This window comes from Marmota flaviventris, chromosome 13, assembly GCF_047511675.1.
Source record: "Marmota flaviventris isolate mMarFla1 chromosome 13, mMarFla1.hap1, whole genome shotgun sequence".
Taxonomy (NCBI): Eukaryota; Metazoa; Chordata; class Mammalia; order Rodentia; family Sciuridae; genus Marmota; species Marmota flaviventris.
In genome coordinates, this window is record NC_092510.1 from 87,851 (window position 1) to 99,494 (window position 11,644).

The following is an 11,644-nucleotide window of genomic DNA, read 5'->3' on the forward strand; positions in this document are numbered from 1 at the left end:
ATTGCGGTCCAATCAGGTCTCAGGGAGTATTATTAATGCTGTACTGAGCCAAGTAGTTTCGGGGAAGCAATCAGGTTCAGGGACCCCTGTAAATAGCTCTGCTTTAAACATAACTACCTTGGCTATGATCTCCAAGGTACTAATCCCAGTACCTCCTTCTTTTAATAGTACTTACAATGCCACTCATTTCAAGGCCTCTCCTTACTGTACCCCTAATCTTGGTTTCCCCCCAACATTTACGCCTTGTCAGGATCATTCTTGGGAGAAACTTCAAGTTGCTAAGGGTTTCTCCTTTTCCCCCTCTCTTAAGAGGTATGTTTATAATTTTAACCATAGTGCCAACTCCTCTACAGGAGTAGGTTGGTCCTGGTTTCAATGGCTGATTTCCAATGAGAAGGGGGCTTCAGCTGATATTTCTGCATTGGCTCAATTGCTAGGAGCCAAAACCTGGCTGGCTAATGTTTCTGGCACTGTTAGGAAAAGTGAACGAGGTAATAGGCTCACATCTGTTTCGCTCAACTCTTTGCTACATAATGCTACATTGCCTCCTGCAATGGTCTGCGTCCAATCCCCGTTCTTGCTCCTTTTGGCTAACAATACCTCGTCGGGGATGCTGGATTGTTCTAGTGTTACTTGTCTCTTATCTGAGTGTTGGAATGGTTCTTGGACTGTAGCAGTGGTTATGAAAATTCCAACCTTTGTCCCAATCCCAGTCACTGCGGACCCAGATAAATTCCCCATTGTTGAGCTACTTAGAGTCCGCAGAGATTTTGGAATTACGGCAGCTATAGTGACAGCTGTGGCAGTGTCTGCTGCTGCAGCAGTTACAGCTGGAGTAGCCATGGCCAGTCAAGTACAAACTGCTGCCACCATTAATCAAGTTGTTCAACAAACTTCCACTATACTTGAATCCCAAAATTCAATTAATCAACATATTTTGTCAGGGATTTTAGCTGCCAACCAAAGGATAGATTTACTCCAAGCTCAGGTAGAAGAATTGGCTGACTTGGTGCTTTTGGGTTGTGTTGATCAACGTGCACATTTATGCATAACCTCTGTCAGATTTAATGATTCCAGAAATGCCTCCCGCATCATTGTGGAATATCTATCCTGAACCTGGTCCTTGGAAGCAGAAAACTTGATCCAGTCTCAACTAACTCAGATTGCTGTTTTGAATAGTACCCGTGTCGAACCAGTGACTTTGGGTCAATTCACCGATTGGATATCTTCTGCTTTTTCCTTCTTCAAAGAGTGGGTGGGAGTAGGCATTTTTGGTGCAATGTGTTGCTTCAGTGTTATACTTTGTTTGTGGTTTCTCTGTCGCCTTAAAACTCGCCATGCACAAGAAAAGGCTATGATCATACAAGCTCTTGCAGCTTTAGAAAATGGCAACTCACCTCAAGTCTGGCTTGCGCATCTTAAACAGTAAACCTTTGTCATGGTCGTTGCACCCCAAGTTATTATAACATTGCACTGGGATCGACATGACTTTCCTTGTTATTCTCTTAGTGTTGGAAAGCCCTTGCACTCTGCCGGTCTTGCTGCCATTGCACGCAGATGGGTTTCCACACTAGTGCTTTACTATCGCTTTAAAGTCCGTGCCTTTCTTTCAGGGTGCTGTCAACTTGTTTGTCATTAATACAGCCACAGTTCAGCCTCAGCTATCCCCCTTCGTCCACCGTCGTCACGATACAGGATGCGAGGCAAGGCACTGCACTTGAGTGATCCTTGACGTGGACCTCAAGGAGAGCATGTCCTATTGCATGCGGGTTAGACGCGTCCACGCCCCGCCCCACGAAAAAAGGCGTCGGCTGATATGGCCTCGGATCTGGGGAAGGGCCCTCCTTAGGACTGAGCCATACTATGCAGCCACTTCTGCACAGTGGGATAGGACCTCTACTCTCGCCTGTATTGTTTTAATAAAACAGAAAGGGGGAACTGTGGTGAGCCGCTTCTGCCGTTTCTGCAGACTATGGTCGCCATTACGAGATGGCGCTGGCTCCGCTGTGGTATGTGACAAACAACTCCTTATCTGAGAGAGTTGGCACATGATTTTTCACCACCCTGTGAGAAAGTTCCACGCGGCAGCTTTGCATTGGGGCTTGGGATGCTTTATTAAGGCTGGGAGGGCATCCGGGAAGAAGAAGAAGAAAGAATAATAAATATCAAGGGACCTGAATAAACTACTGAGAGAAGATTTCGGAGTTGCGTCTTCCTTGCGGGCAAGGGGTCGCGACAGTTCATCACCCCCTGGTTATTTTGCTGCAGCCGGACTGCGGCAACCAATTGATCAGGGACACAAAAGAGAAATAACAACTAAATGCAGTGTGGGGTCCAGAATGGGGTGATGGAACCAGGAAAGGATCTTAGTAGAAAAATGGGAAATTCCAATAAGAGCTGTTTTGTTTTGTTTTAGGTACTGGGGATCTAACTCAGGACTGCTTTACCATTGAGCTACATCCCTAGCCCTTTTTTATTTTATTTTATTTTTTTAATTTTGAGACTGGGTCTCATTAAATTGCTTAGGGCCTTGTTAATTTGCTGAGGCAGGCCTCAAATTCCCTATCCTCCTGTCTCAGCCTCCTGAGCTTCTGGGATTACAGACATGCACCACTGTACCCAGCTTCCAATAAGATGTGAAATTCAGGTGATAGTACTGAACTAAGGATAAGTTCTCAGGCTTGATCATTTACTAGGGTTATGTAAGATGTGAATATTAGGGAAGGCTAGGTGCGGGGTGTACTGAAGCTATCTGTTCTATTTTTTGCAACTTTTCTGTACGTCTAAAATTAGGTCAAAATAAAAGGTTTAAAAAGTTGCCACATCGAAAATTTAGGGCAGATGCCTGGAAGGCCTCATGGGAAATTTCACTGCTCTGCCTGTCTTTGGATTTGAGATTGGGAGACCTCCTGTCCTCAGAGCATTAAAGCACCCACAAAGATTTATTCAGTCATTCTGGCCTATGGTTGGCCAAAAGGCTTATACCTTTAGGCCAGACAGACCCCTTTCCTCCTCTGCAATATGGAGCCCTGAGCCCCCCACCCCACCTTGGGATTCTCATCCTGGCTGGCGGAGGCTGCGAGGCGAGGCTGCAGCAGTCTGGGGAAGGCTTGGCAGGTGAGTGAGAGGGTGCTCCAGAGGGAGGGAGGCTCAGACAGTGGTTAGCTGCAGAGTGGGGCTTAGCAGAGGTGACGGGGAAAGGGAAGGGGGATCTCCTTCTCAAGGGGCCCTTTCATGTTGAAATCAGCCAGCATGAATGCTGGCGGCCCAGGAGCCCAGCCGGGGGAAATGTGAGAGCCCCCTTATGTCCCCTCATGTGACAGTGCCGTCTGTGGCTCCCAGCCGGCCAGCCAGGATGCATTAGGAGAAGTGTTGGTGTGCACCAGGGGTGGGGGAGGGCCCCATCAAGACCTTGACCCACTCAGGGAAGGGAGATTTGAAGAAGCAAGTTCTAGACGCTCCTGGTGCTGGAGGGGAGGGTGGACTGGGCACCCTGTGGGCTTCAGGATCAGGGGTTGGGCAATTGGCAAGAATCCAAGAGAAGGCTCTGGTCCCAACCCTCTCCAATGCCCTGAGTAGCCTGCTTCTCGCCAGCTCTGAAGGTGCAGACCCTGCTGACATACCTCCAGGGACAAGGAGCTCACTCTGTCCTGGGAGAGTGTAGGGTCCTGGCATTGGTCCCACCTCTGGATTCAGTTTTCATTCCCAGCCAGGAAATCTGCGACATTGGACAGGGGAGGCTGTGGCCCCACCTTCCCTGGTACACTCTCAGCCCAGGAGTGACCCCTGCTGTCCAGACAACCCTGGAGGTGGAGGACCATGCTGACTAGCTGTGCACGGATTGTGCTGGGTGGCCCTGCCAGCCCCCTCCCCACCCCACATTCTGTGTTGCTCTCCGCCGGCCTACAAGGTTCTCTTCAAATGTGCTGCCACAGGAGGGAGGTGGCTGAGGCCAACATCTGGACCAAGGGGGCACCGTTGGCCCCCACAGCTGGAGCTATCAGCAGCCAATGTTTACCCAGACATTATTTGCCTTTGTAAGTTCCTGGCCCCCAACATGCCCCCCCTGAGGAGAGGGTCCTGAGCCTCCTCCCCACGACTGGGCAGGGAGGGACCCGAGAGCGCCCTGGCTGGCTGGAGTTCAGATCCTCCCAGCAGCTTCGGCTGCCTGAGAGAAGAAAGGGCTAGCCAGCTGGGCTGTCCCTGCAGAGGGGTGGGCACGAGTAGGACAAGGCCATGGAGAAAGTGTGAGGGGACCCTGGACACAGCGTGGTGCAGAGAGGAGGGGCAGACCTCTGGAATGTTCCAGAACCTTGCTGGCCGACCTTGGGTCAGTCTGTTCCTCTGTATCCTGTGCCACCAAATGGGAAGATTTCCTTGCCACCTGATTGAAAATAGTCTCTGTTTTATTTTTTGCTGCACTATGGAAGGACCCAACCAGAACAATTGTAGAGAGGGAAAAGTTGCCTTGGGGGCTCAGGGTTTTAGAGGTCTCAATGCACAGACAGCAGGCTCCATTCCTCAAGGTTTGAGGTGAGCTGAACCTCATGGCGGAAGAGTGTGGTGGAGGGAAGGGGCTCACATGATGATCAGGAAGCAGAGGGAGGCTCCACTTGCCAAGTACAAATATATATCCCAAAGAATTGGCCCATGACCCTCCTCCCCAGCCACACCCCACCACTTCAGTCACCACTCAGTCAATCACTATCAGGGGATTAATTCACTGAGGGGTTAAGACTCTCACAACCCCATCACTTGTCCTCCGAACCCTCTTGCATTGTCTCACAGCTAAGTTTTTTGGGGACCCCTCACATCCAAACCAGAACAGCCTCCTGCCACACCTATCCCCTCCCGTGCCTGTTTGCCCTTTGTAGCATATGTTCCAACATGCACCCCTCTGCCGGAGCACGACCCCCAGGAGGGCAGGCAGGGCCTCACTTTACTGTCACTGCTCCCTGGCATCCAACCAAGCTTCCACAGCTCTTCCCTAGCTTGCCCCTCTCATTCCATCTGCTTCAAGTGACATTGTGGATTGGGGTCAGAGAAGGAGAGACCATGTTCTGTGGTGGCAGGCTCTGGCCAGAGGAGTTTTCTCCTGGAGCACAGCGAGTCACAGGTGGGCACTAGGGTGGGAAAGACTATTATGCCTTCATGATAATAGAGTACGCATTCACATGAGGAACCAGATTCAGAGATGTTCAGTAACTTACCTAAGGTCACACAGCCCCAAAGTTACAGAACCAAGATTTGAGCCCAGGTCCAAGGTTTCCTCTTTACTCTGCTGCCTTCTGTAAAAGATGTTCGAAGTTCTCATTTGATTTCCCAGGACACTTGAGTCCCACACTCCATTGTATCTATACATTCTTGCTATATCATTGCATCCTCAACCCCAACCTGGTTGCTGAGCACAGAAGACAACATGAGCCCGATTTCACAGACCAGAGAGGAGCCTGTAGCCACGCAGTCAGTAAATGGCAGCATCTGAACTAAGCTCAGGTCAGCCTCATGTTGGCACATTGCCCTTAACCTTCTACCAGGCTGGGACTAAGCTTTCAGGTCTCATTGGCTGGCCCGGGGCTCCTGACCTCCCAGCCTGCATCAACACACCGTGCTAGAAGCTTCCCAGGGACCTCACCCTGGACAGAACCTGCTCCCTTTACCCCATCCACAGGGTCATTTCAAAAACCCCTGTTGGCCCTCCAGTGAAGAGGCAAAGGGTGTCCAGGCTGCCAGGGCCCAGGAAACAAGGTAAATCTTTGGCTGCTACGGAGCACCTACAAAATACTCAGACTCAAGGCAGCTGCATCTTGACTCTCGCTGAAAGCCAAGCATCAGTCCAAAGAATATTTACTGCATCTCTGCAATATGCCTGACATTTCATGAAATCATTTTTTTAATTTTGTGGAATTGGGGATCAAACCCACAGGTGCCTTTATCACTGAGCCTTATAACCCTGGCCCTTTTTGCTTTTTTCTTTTTAATTTTTATTTTGAGGATCTCACTAAGTTGCCCAAGCTCACCTGAAGCTTTTGATCCTCCTACCTCAGCCTCCTGATTCACTGGGGTTACCAGGAATGTGTTTTTTTGAATCTGAAATACTTTTATGAAAAGGCATGAATTAGTCCAGTGCTTTCCATGTGGGATATAGTCACCACATACAATCCATGTGAATCTTTACAGAGTCTTGAAAGAGGGGCTACAGATATCACCCCCATTTTGCAGATAGGTAGAGTGAGGCTCAGAAGAGCCAAGCCACATGTCCAGGATCTCCAAGGTAGCAAGTGGCAGGGCAGGGAATAGAACCCAGGTTTTCCCAACAAAAAGTCTATGTCCTTCAGGCCTATAATCCCAGCAGCTTTGGAGGCTAAGGCAGGACGATTGCAAGTTCAAAGCCAGCCTCAGCAACTTAGCAAGACGCTAAGCAACTCAGCAAGACCCTATCTCTAAATAAAATATAAGAAGAGCTAGGAATGTGGCTCAATGATTGAGTGCCCCTGAGTCTAATCCCCAGCTCTTAAGCCATGTGCTGTCTGTCCCTTGCTATGAGCAGAGGGCCCTGCACTTCAGCCTCACCTCCTCAGACATGCTTTTAGGAGCACATCCTACTTCCCCATGTTTGGACATCCTCACTTGACAAGTGGGAGGAACCCTGGGGAGGCTCCTAAGCAGGCCACTGGCTATGGGGGTGGACCCAGGATGCCCACCCTTATCACACCAAGTTCAACCAACAGTTCCCACTCACTGTCCCCCAAAGCAAAGGCAGTCTGTGTAGAAAGGAGTTCCCTTCATGATGGTCCCTCAGAGCTCCCAGGGGCTGCCTGGTGGCGCCTAGGAGGGGGCTGGGGGGATGTCCCTCCCTCTGGGTATTTGGGAGCCGGTGCCCAGGGAGCCTCCAGAGGATGATGATGTGGAACTGGAGCCACTGGCCCTTCCCTGTACATGATGAGCAGGGAGTGTGTGGATGGATATGCTGATTTCACTATCCCGCACACCATTACCATCTAGAAGTTGGCAGCCTTCTGGGTGGGGAGGGGAGGGGAGGGAATTTACTAACTTCCTCATGTGTGTGGTGGCATCCTTTATTCTTGAATGAAGGCCAGGGACCTGATTCACTCCTGGAGGCCTGAGGATAGAGGCACCGCACTCCCTGGGTCTCTCCCTCCCATCCACCCTCCTCCTGCAGAGGTCTTGCCCTTGGCCAGGGTTCCTCCCCCCACTTCTGGGGGTGCCAGGATGATGGGAACCCAGCTGTCCACCTTCCCTACAACTCCACGCTTCCCCATCCCATGGTCATGTTCAGGGAGCAAGAAATGGACATCTTGGTGTGGGAGGGGTGAGGTGCAGGCGCCTCGAGGCCACGAGGGACGGGAACCCAGAGGGCTTCCTGGAGAGGGAGGCTAGGGGTCCTTGCTAAGGGGCGAGTTGGGGGCGGGGAACAGCCTGGACAAAGGCTGAGAGGTGGGGCCACCAGCGGATGTGAGGGGCTTGGTGGGTGGAGAGGAAGGGGAGGGACGGGTGGATGCTTCTAGAACAGGCCTCCCCGAGTGGCAGCCCCTGTCCTCTCTACCCGCGCCCACTGATAAGGCCTGGGCAAGGGCGACGGGGCGAGGAGGGATGCCCGAGGCTCACTCATTACCCAGGGCCCTGGCCGGGAAGCCAGCTAGGAGGGCAGGACAGCAGGGTCCCCCCCAGTGCTGTCCTGATTGACAAAGGCAGGCTGGGGGCTGGAGAGGGTGACATTCTCCATCGAGGCCGCCAGTGGCCTTCTCCCCCAGCGCTCAGGGGACACAGGACAGCTGTGCAAACACTGATCAGGGAGTGGGGCACCACGAGCTGGGGTGCTGGGAGGTGGGGAGGCCACCGAGACTGGGTGCGCGACGCCCCGTGGGTTTGGCCTGTGCTGGACGGTCACCTGCTGGGAGTGTGGGACGTGGGGCAGAACGAGGGTCTGTCCCCGTGTGTGCACTAAGTGTGCTAGTGAGTAAGACAGAACAGGTGTGTGTGGGAGGGGGGGCGGTGCATGCATCACAGGGTGGGTGCGCACGGTCTGCGCATGTGCAGGTGGACCCACCCTGCCAGTCCCTTCTGCTCGGGTGGTGATGCTGGTGCAGGGGTGTGACATCCATGCTAGTGAGCGTGTGCTGGCCCACACGCATGCGTGTGTGTGTGCATGCTGCACTAGGAGGGCAGTGTGAGAGGCCGTCAGGGTGGAGGCCCGAAGCTGGCTTCAGTCCTGGAGCCCACGAATCCCCAGGGCATTGTCCCTGTCGGTGCCCAGGGAGTCCCCAGGCCCAGCACCTTCGCCCCTCGCCTTGGAGAGGGTGTAGAGGTGGCCCCAGGTCCTCCCTAGAATGGTCTCCGTGGAAGTCCGTCCCACACCGCTGCACCCCACCCCGGGCTGCGCTCACTCCAGGGGTGCAGGTGACGGTGGGGGCAGGTGGCAGTGGTGCCGGCATGAGGCGGGTCCGTGTGCGTCCCTGAGCCGCAGCCTGGCTGGAAAGCTGAGGGGACCTGATCCCTGGTCTCCATTGCCCAGATCCCCTGCCTGCCCTCCCAGGACAGTCCCCCAGAGCCACCAGAGCCCCGCCAGGGGGGACCCTGACCCAGGAGTCGGGGCACCCCAGGCCCGTGGCCGTGCCCCCAACCCGCCCCTTCCCACCTAGACCTCCTTCTTGGTGAAGGGGACACTGAGCTGCAGCCCTTGGGTGACAGAGGAGCCTGAGCCCTCCAGGTTGAGCGGAGATGGAAGGGACTGGTGTGGCTCCTCTCTCCTCCTGTCTCTGGGTCTCTCCAGGCAGTCACGCCCCCCCTGCTCACACACTTTTTAAAATGTCAGTAGACTGTCACTCACTTTTCTTGTTATACTTCTTAAAATGAGCGTTTCTTCTAGTCCATGGCGGGAGGTGACACTGGAGTCACGGGCTTGGCTTTATTCCTGTCTAGAGGAGATGGACTGTGGAGAGCTCATCAGCTTTCATAGGAACTATTTTATTTATAAGGATTTTCCTAATGTCATGAATGTGCCATGCCTGGCTTCTTTGTGCCCACTCTGGAGAGAAGGGGGGACTGAGCATGGCCCAGGTGGGGTGGCTTTCTTTACCCCGAAGCCCAGAATCCTAGAGGAAGTGACCTTCAGCAGTGTAATGCAACAGTTTCTAATTGCACACTGCTGGTGGTGGGGAGCTCACTCCCGACCAAGGTGGCCCACCTCAGGTACAGTGTCCAACCCCTTTCCGACCCTCATGGGCCCTGGTTCTGTTCTCTGAAGCGAGGGAGGAAATCTCTACAGAGTCCCACTTAGGGTCCTCCTAGGGATCCCTTCCCGCTCTGAAATACCCCCCTTAATCCTTTGAATCTCTCTCCATCCCTTCACCATCTTACTGAGTCTCCAAAATATACCCAGAATTCTCTTCCCCAAGATCAGGAAGACCAATTGAGACTTCTGTGGGTTACCAAGACCAGTGTCTCCCAAGGTCACTTCTGAAATGTCTTCATTCTAGTCACACTTATAAGGATCTTATGTTCAAATGAACGTTGCAAGTGCTGGGTTAAAGAAATATTAGAAACTTCCTTTGCAGAAGGACTTATCAGGGCCTTATATGACTCATGTACCTGAGACTCTCCAAACCAGATACAGGAGGTTGAGTTTGGGTGGGTCTGGACTTGTCAGAAAGTCATGCTAGAAGGGACAGGTAAACTGCTGTAGAGGCAGACCTGGGTGAGAATTCCAGCTCTGCCATGTATTACCTTCGGGACCTGGAAATGCCTTTACCACTCTGACCTTCAGACTCTTCATCTGTCATGTGAAAGAGCTTCATCTCTGTGCCTTGCTTGTTTGACAGGTGGAGCACAAGGGAAAGAAGTCAATCAGTTCCCAAACTGCCTCATCTGGTGCAGCTATCCCCAGGCACATCCTGGCTCAGGCCAGCCTCAACTCCCCACACAGCCTCAAATGGACCAAGCCCATTGCTGCCTCAGGTCCGTTACACATGCTAAAAATCCACTTTCCAGCTACATCCATATGATGCATGGTAGGGGCTCAACAAACAATGCATAAACTGCTGTGAGATGAAGGCCCTTGATGTCTTCCCCTCCCAGCCACCATCCTGCTCATGCCCATAGTCTAATGAGGCCTGAAATCTTCCCTGTCCTACCCTGAGGCTGGAGCAAGCAGGGTCTCCCACGTATGCACCTGAAAATCACCATGAAGGCAGTTTCCAGGAGCTCCCGGGCAGGGAGGATGTCAGCTGGGAGCCACCAGGCCATGCCCAGGCCGTGCCCCAGGTCCCTGGACCCTGCTCTGGGTCATCTCTACAATGGTGTCCCCTCTGCTGGCTGCCTGTGCTGGCCCCTGACTTAATCAATCTCGGAAAATTGGACACAGGCTTTTTTCCTTAAAATGAGGTCACCTCTAAGGATCTCTGACAGGACATGGCCCCGCCTCCTCAGTTCAGAGCAATGGGGATGTTGCAGCTCAGGTAAGTGAACATTCTCTTAAACCAACAGGCTTGCAGGGGGCTCTCTTCTCCCCCAGGCTGAGCGGGCCTCTCAGGACCAGGTGAGGCAGCCCCAGAGGGGGGACACTGTCTGTTTCACGAAAGGCTCCACTCACCCAAGTCTCCTCCTGCCATAGGTGGATCATTTGTCTGATGTTCTCCTCCCACTTACTGCATCTTTGGTCTGAGGGGTCTGGAGTAAAACCAAATGGCCCGGGTTTAAAACCCTGCTGGGCCTCTTTTGAGCTGTGTGATCATGGGTAAGTTAATCAATCTCTCTGTGCCTCATTTTCTTTCTTAAATGGAGGTACTGGTGTGTCTCATGGGGTTTTTTTATGCACAGCAGTCCCTAGCACATAGTAGGTGCTGCATCAATGTGGCTGCAATGACTATTAAGGCCATTTTTGGATGTTGTGGGTGGAGTGGGGTGGGGAACTTCAGGGAGGATCAGTGTGAACTCTTCTCTGTTAATTCATTTTCTTTTTTGTGGGAGGTATTGTGTCAGGGTCTAGAAGGAAATTCTCCTTCAAAGAATAGCCTGACATTTACAAGAAACAGCCCCCTGGGAGACATCCTGCCTAGTAGACATCCTGCAGCTACCTATCTCCCTGGAACATCCTGTGGTTATCAGGATCATCAGACATCTTGCAGCTGGCAGTTTTACCATCCACATCCAGCAATTGCTGATTAGAGAGCTTCCCCATCCCCAGCATATAAATACCCCTGTGTGAATAATAAAAGTTTGCATCTTGATCAGAACTCCTGTCTTGCTGTCATCCTCCGTGTCTCTTGTCCCTTCATTCCTCCCCACCTAGGTTCACCGCCCACGTTGATGTGTCCTGCCGGTCGGGACATTTGGCGCCCAACGATTGGGGCTTGAGCCTTTGACTGAGAAGGAACGCCGTCCTCCGGGGAGACTTGGCCAAGCAGAGCTCGCAATCGCCTCGGCAGACACGACTGAGAGACAGATCCAGGAGGAGAGTGGGGATGACGCACGGTGAGTGACCCACCATGGGACAAGCAGTTTCGTTACATGATTTGTTTTTGTCAGGCCTCAAGGAGGACCTCAAGACATGGGGGGCACATGCTAAGAAAAAGGACTTAAAATTATTCTTTTCATACATAGGAGAATTGTGTCGGTGGTTTCC